Here is a 6,722-nt window from a genome sequence, read left to right on the forward strand (position 1 = left end):
CAAAAGGAATGGCAATCACAATGAGGTATGCTTCTGAAGCAATCCTGTACTACTTCCTGCCATGAATGGTGATTAGTTACACCAAGGTCCAAGGAAGCTAATTCCTTTGAAAAGCCAACCACTTAAAAAATAAATAAAAAATCACATGACTGGAATACAGTAGAAGTGTGTGACAGAATATGATTCAGGATACATTTTGTGGCTGTTGTCTTTTGTGACAATGCAATTCTGATTACTCAGACGTGCTAAAGAGCGATGGGTGAAGAAACAGCGAATAATACACATACTGTAGAACTGGTGTAAATAATATACAGTACTTTGCCTGGATCAATGTTCGAAATTTGTCTTATAACGACATGTAATAGATAGGCTATTGGTTTTCTTATACCTCAGCACCAATGGATATAATAGGCCTTCAAAACATGTAGCCCACAAATAGGCATATCTAGGGTTAATGTTGAGACAATGTTGTATGAACAGTGTATGAACATCACCACAATCTCTTGCCTGAGGCAATCATCTTAATCATCTAAGAAGAGGTGGTTGGGAAAATACATTAATTTCATACAGTCGTATTCTATTAAAATGGCCACGAAGAATCAGCCATTGACTCAAACTTCTGTTTTGATGAGATTAAAAATCTCTTTTTAATCATGATACAGTACGTCTTAAATATGGACCCGAGGCCTGACCGTGGACTCATTTTGAACAGTAATGACAGTGTCTTTGGGGTCTGAAGGAGGAACGAATGGAAAGGGGAGCTCTTGTCGGGGGAGATTGGGAGAGATATGCCCAGAAAAATAAGTTGTAGTAGTTTTCTAACAAGGTTCTATGGCAGGTTCTATCAATTTGGACATGGATTGCGCTCCGTCTCTGATCATGTAATTGCTTTTAGAGTGGTGAGAGGAGCCTCTCACCAAGGGAGACCGCATGTTCGGATCAATTATACTGGAGTTCTCATCTAAGATCTCAAACCACAGACCAGATCACAAAGAGAGACAGCACCTCAATTCAGGAGGTGTATGGATAATCAATATACCCATTTTTAGGTGTTCTTACTTTTAATATTTTCATGATAGACGTTCTTGTTATAATTTTTACTGTTTGGACTATGTTATATTGGCTCTATTTTACAAAACAAAGCTGGTAAGCCTCTTTAGCAGTCTGTCGCACACGTCTTCAAACAAACACACACACTCACTCACTCACTCACTCACTCACTCCTAGAGCCCATCTGTCCAAGCTCCAATTACAGGGGCCAAGGTGCCTCAGAGCCGTGTGTGTGCACGTGCGTAAGTGTGTGCGTGAGATTGTGTCAGATGCTCGATCAGGTTCTGGTGGGAGATGTATAAGGAAAATATACTAACAAGACTAACATAGTTTCAAACCCCCCTAAACGGAAGATCTCAGACAAAGCTCCACCCCTTCCAATAACGTTCTGCTTCAAATCATTGCTTGAAATCCCCGCCCCCACGTTAAGTACCATCTTCACCCAATCCTGATAAGTCAAAATAACCAGTGACGGGAAACCAAAGCACCAGAACTACGTTTGCTCGTTAGTCGTTGCATTCAGCAGTCTTTTGACAGACGTGACGCTACCATTTCTGTTATGTAGTCTCTCCATGAGGGACGAGGGTGTGTGTGATGCAAGCGTGCATGCATACGTACGTGTGTGATGCTATGCTCTATGTGTTGCTTTGTGAAACAGAGCTGGGGCTTTCCCCTTTCATGCACTGACGCCAGACCCTGACCAACAGGTCAGCCTTATCAGCAACATTCATATTCTAAAGCCTTTTTTATCTTAAAGGATATGAGACATTAAAATAACTCCATTGTAAATGCAACATAAGGTGCACGGCGGAGGTGTAACTTATCAAGACATCGACTTGACAACCATCATTGGAATGGTTGCAGGGGAAGTAAACGTGATTTCTCAATTCACTGGAGTGTGGTGCAATGGAGCTGCACCCCAGGCTGCCCTAAATAGAGCTTATTCCTTAGATGCTGTATTCACCAGGGGCCCCAAGGGTGCCACCGGAGTGGCCGGTGGGGAGCGTAGAGCAAACCTCCATCCACCTCCTACATTATTTATGAGAACAAAGTGAGAGCTGAGGTACTTACAGGGAGCATTAGGACGCAACAAATCTCTCCCTGCAATGTCAATACCAACATCTTGGTAATGCCCCTCCGCCACAACTGTGAAGAGGTGGAGACTCTTAGGAGTGAAGAAGTGCTTAAGGGACAGGACTTTATGGGCACACTAGGTGATGTACTGTAACACAGAGTAATGAAGGTAGGAATGCCATTTTAAGGTTGAAATGTTGCCAATTCAAATGGTCTTCTCGCAGGTCTCGGGAAGATTCCAGGAGACCTGAGGGTGAGATGCTGTTTCTGAGTTTCTTCGTTGACACAAGCATAGACTGTCAGAGGCAGACACAATGCTGTTTGGGAGTCTTGCAACAAACTGCCAGGAATAATAGTTGTTTTTAGGTCATTTCACTGTACACTGGCTCAGTGGAGTCAAATGTGAAGGATGGCGTTACTTCAGTTCTGCTTGATTGAGCTTACCCGGCGGAACAAATCAAAGTGTCAAAAGTGAAAACATTGTGTGGCATTGGAAGTGGGTGTCAGCAGAGTGTATGGCTGAAGCAGCGGAGTGTATGGCTGAAGCAGCAGCAGAGTGTGTGGCTGAAGCAGCAGCGGAGTGTGTGGCTGAAGCAGCAGCGGAGTGTGTGGCTGAAGCAGCAGCGGAGTGTGTGGCTGAAGCAGCAGCGGAGTGTGTGGCTGAAGCAGCAGCGGAGTGTGTGGCTGAAGCAGCAGCGGAGTGTGTGGCTGAAGCAGCAGCGGAGTGTGTGGCTGAAGCAGCAGCGGAGTGTGTGGCTGAAGCAGCAGCGGAGTGTGTGGCTGAAGCAGCAGCGGAGTGTGTGGCTGAAGCAGCAGCGGAGTGTGTGGCTGAAGCAGCAGCGGAGTGTGTGGCTGAAGCAGCAGCGGAGTGTGTGGCTGAAGCAGCAGCGGAGTGTGTGGCTGAAGCAGCAGCGGAGTGTGTGGCTGAAGCAGCAGCAGAGTGTGTGGCTGAAGCAGCAGCAGAATGTGTGGCTGAAGCAGCAGCAGAATGTGTGGCTGAAGCAGCAGCAGAGTGTGTGGCTGAAGCAGCAGCAGAGTGTGTGGCTGAAGCAGCAGCAGAGTGTGTGGCTGAAGCAGCAGCAGAGTGTGTGGCTGAAGCAGCAGCAGAGTGTATGGCTGATCAGGTGTCTTACTGTCCTGTGCACCTTGTCCTCCAGGTCTTGATTGATCCTCTGCTGAGCTGCATAACTGCTCTGGATCCTGCAGGACAGGAAAGAGTATACATTGATGAAACAGTCTTGAGTATGAATATGCTTTCAAAACCAAATAATTCATTGCCCTTTAATTCAAGATGATGAATATGAAAATCCCAAAACAGTTATTTGAATTTCAAGATCATTCAATGGATATATCTGATTTACTGTACTATACTGTACAGTAATACTTTTTATGCATTTCATGTGATGAAAGCAGAATTATTATTTTTTTTTAGGAGAGAAAAGGTGATGGAAAATGCAGAATCAAACCCATAGGACTTATGCATGACTCATGAATGAGCTGAGGATTTTGGCAACATTTCAGCGCGGGTCGAGGTGTGTTTCCCAGCACAAAACACTGTCTGGTCGGCTTCCAAAACATTAGTGGGATTAATGGAATAAGCTGTTCTTTCACCTTCCATTAGTTAAATCATTACCAGCATTAGGCTACTATCTCTGTCAGCACACAGTGCTTTCTGCATGTTATTATCACTGGCCCCGGTCTCTTGGGGGTTTGGATACAAGCATTTGGAGATTCATTGTAAAAAATGTCTGTTATAGAAGAAGACGGTGCTTTTAGAAGTGGATTTGGAGGTTATATTTCAGGCTGCTCAACAATGATTGATCTCATAACACGTTCTATATTTTTTTTAAATATATTTTTCTTTGTTTCCTGTCAAGTTAAATTGTAGGCCAAAAACATTTGGTATTGCAGGGAGAGACCGGGGACAATTGTAACACGGGTTACAGAATAAACAACTCCAATTAGAAGCCACTTAGAAAGGTGTTATTCAATGAGCCGATATTTGGTTAGTGTCTTTACAAACATGACTATGAAGATTTTGAAACTCAAGTGATTATTGATCTGTGGAACATTCTCCATATATCTAACATACAGTATATATTTGTTATCAGTAAGATAAGGTATTTAGATGAATATAGTTCATGACAATAATATATTTTTCTTCTTACAAGCCTTTAATTAGTATACTTGGGGTTAGTTGTAACACAGTGTTACAACTTACCACTTACCTAAAATGATATAGTATATAGACAAATTAAGATTTTTACACAAATGTTGGCAGTGCAACTAAGATAACACCGTTTGTGTGACTTCGAAGTGAGGGGCATTGTACAAAACAAATTCATCAGCGATTGGATCGTCTCTAACAAATCTAACCAATCAGAGTATCATAGTTCATAACTTCCTTATGTAGTAACCAATCGGTTTCTGGGACCAACCAGAATGTCAGAATGTGTTGGCATTATAGAAATTGTTGGGGAGGGAGAGAAATCCAGACTAATCTTGGAAGAAGAAAAATCAGTTGGCCAGAGCAATGTGGAAGGGTAGCCGGGCAATGTTACTGCAGGGATAGGATCATAGACAATAGTTGTAGAACCTTGCATTAGATTATTCCCAATGCAGACTCAGTTGAATTAGTCGATTTGTAAATCCATTGACTCATTTGGTTGAAGTGAAAGATGGCATAGTCACGCTTTGTTAGACACAGGAGCTCTGGTAAGAGAATAAAGATGGCATAACGGGACTGACATGGAGTAACGGGAAGGACATGAGGTAAAGGAACTGACATGGTGTACCGTGACTGACGTCATGTAACAGGGCTGACATACCTGCGTAGTTTGTCAGTGAATTTCTCCAACTCTTCTTGGGCTCGACGGAGTTCCGTCTCCAGGTACTGACGGGTGGAGTCAAACTCAGACTCCACCATCTCTAGTTTGTGGGTGGTGTAGGACAGGCGCTTGTGAAAATCATCCTTGTGATCATGTAGAGAACTAGACAGGAAGTAGAGTGACGGGCAGACAGACAGGGTCAAAACAGCTCATGGTATCATGAGGTCTTCATTTAGGCTGTGCCCAAACTGCTGAATATTCTTTTAGGTAATTGAAGTGCATGACTAGACATAATGTACATTAGATATGAATGAACAAAACAACATTTCACAGTCATTTAGAAAAATAATATATTATTTATTATCTATGCATGTATCAATATACAATATGTAATCTACATATCTACTATCTTCTGAATTGTGACTAAATTCTCAAAAGGTACTAATTGTTCACAGTACTGTTGCATAACCTGAACACAGTCAGACTTCGATAAGAGCAAAAGAGAGAGGTATGAAATGGAGATTAAATCTAATTAAGCATGGTGTGAAAAGTCCCAGCCAAGGAAGGCCCGTGGGTATGTATTGATAGATGGAGGCTCGAGCGGTAATGATCTTCCATTGATAGCTATAGTGGGGAGAACAAGTATTTGATACAATGCCGATTTTGCAGGTTTTCCTACTTCCAAAGCATGTAGAGGTCTGTAAATTTTATCATAGGTACACTTCAACTGTGAGAGACGGAATCTGAAACAAAAATCCAGAAAATCACATTGTATGATTGTTAAGTAATTAATTGGCATTTTATTGCATGACATAAGTATTTGATCACCTACCAACCAGTAAGAATTCCGTCTCTCACAGACCTGTTAGTTTTTCTTTAAGAAGCCCTCCTGTTCTTCACTCATTACCTGTATTAACTGCACCTGTTTGAACTCGTTACCTGTATAAAAGACACCTGTCCACACACTCAATCAAACAGACTCCAACCTCTCCACAATGGCCAAGACCAGAGAGCTATGTAAGGACATCAGGGATACAATTGTAGACCTGCACAAGGCTGGGATGGGCTACAGGATAATAGGCAAGCAGCTTGGTGAGAAGGCAACAACTGTTGGTGCAATTATTAGAAAATGGAAGAAGTTCAAGATGACGGTCAATCAACCTCAGTCTGGGGCTCCATGAAAGATCTCACCTCATGGGGCATCAATGATCATGAGGAAAGTGAGGGATCAGCCCAGAACTACACGGCATGACCTGGTCAATGACCTGAAGAGAGCTGGGACCACAGTCTCAAAGAAAACCATTAGTAACACACTACGCCGTCATGGATTAAAATCCTGCAGCGCACGCAAGGTCCCCCTGCTCAAGCCAGCACATGTCCAGGCCCGTATGAAGTTTGCCAATGACCATCTGGATGATCCAGAGGAGGAATGGGAGAAGGTCATGTGGTCTGAAATAAAAAAATACATAGCTTTTTGGTCTAAACTCTACTCGTCGTGTTTGGAGGAAGAAGAAGGATGAGTACAACCCCAAGAACACCATCCCAACAGTGAAGCACGGAGGTGGAAACATCATTCTTTGGGGATTTTTTTCTGCAAACGGGACAGGACGACTGCACCGTATTGAGGGGAGGATGCATGGGGCCATGTATCGCGAGATCTTGGCCAACAACCTCCTTCCCTCAGTAAGAACATTGAAGATGGGTCGTGGCTGCGTCTTCCAGCATGACAACGACCCGAAACACACAGCCTTGGCAACTAAGGAGTGGCTC

This window comes from Oncorhynchus tshawytscha, linkage group LG08 (genome assembly GCF_018296145.1).
Source record: "Oncorhynchus tshawytscha isolate Ot180627B linkage group LG08, Otsh_v2.0, whole genome shotgun sequence".
NCBI lineage: Eukaryota > Metazoa > Chordata > Actinopteri > Salmoniformes > Salmonidae > Oncorhynchus > Oncorhynchus tshawytscha.